This window comes from Cottoperca gobio, chromosome 16, assembly GCF_900634415.1.
Source record: "Cottoperca gobio chromosome 16, fCotGob3.1, whole genome shotgun sequence".
In the NCBI taxonomy this organism is placed as follows: domain Eukaryota; kingdom Metazoa; phylum Chordata; class Actinopteri; order Perciformes; family Bovichtidae; genus Cottoperca; species Cottoperca gobio.
Window position 1 is genome coordinate 2023996 of NC_041370.1, and position 1073 is coordinate 2025068.

The following is a 1073-nucleotide window of genomic DNA, read 5'->3' on the forward strand; positions in this document are numbered from 1 at the left end:
ATCATCGCTCTCTCTCTTCTCCCCCTCTCTCTCCTTCCTCACCTCACCTCCTCTCTGTCATCTCTGTCTCTCTGTCTCTCATGTCTCTTCTCATCTCTCTCTCTCTCTCTCTTCTCTCTCTCTGTTGTGTGTGTGTCTCTCTCTCTCTCTCTCTCTGTGTGTGTTTTCTCTCTCTCTCTCTCTCTCCTTCTCTCCTCTCTCTCTCTCTCTCTCCTCTCTCTCATCTCTCTAGCTCTTCTCTCTCCTCTCTCTCCTCTCTCGTCTCTCTCTCTCTCCCCCTCCGCCGCGTGTCCCCTCCCTCCCGTCCCCCTTCTCCGTTGGCCTCCAGCGCCGCCTCGCCCCGGTGTTTGTGTTTCCCGGTCCCCTCCCCTTCCCCCGCTCTTGCCCTCCTCAATGATATCCGCTGCCTGTATTCCAGGTGGTCTTTTGGTGTCTGACGATTTGTCTCTGCATGCCCCTACTCCCCACCCCCGCCCCCACCCCACACACACCCCCGCACACACCACCCGCCACACACACCCACACACACACACACAACGCACAACCCACCACACACACCCACACACACCACACCCCACCCACACGCACACACACACACACACACGCACACGACACACACATCACACACAGCAACGCCACAACACACACACACAGCACACACACACACACCACACACACACACACACCACACACACCACACACACACACACACACACACACACACACCACACGCACGCCACGCACAACTGTGTAAATAAACTTGAAATACAAGTTACATTTACTGAAACCTTTTAAATCATCACAGTGAAAACGCTTGACGTGTTGGAGTTCCTTCAGGTTGTCTTGCTGTGTGGCAGTGTACATTATATATATATATATATATATATATATATATATATATACACATTATAACTCCTTCTCATTTATTTTCTTTCCATCGTGATTTCCCACAAAACATTACATTAACTTATATTACTGTAAGTAATGAAGCAATCTTCCTGTTGCATTAACTAAAAAAGCAGAATTCCCAAAGGCTTCATTAAACAGAAAATGGTTTTCTATACTAATGTACA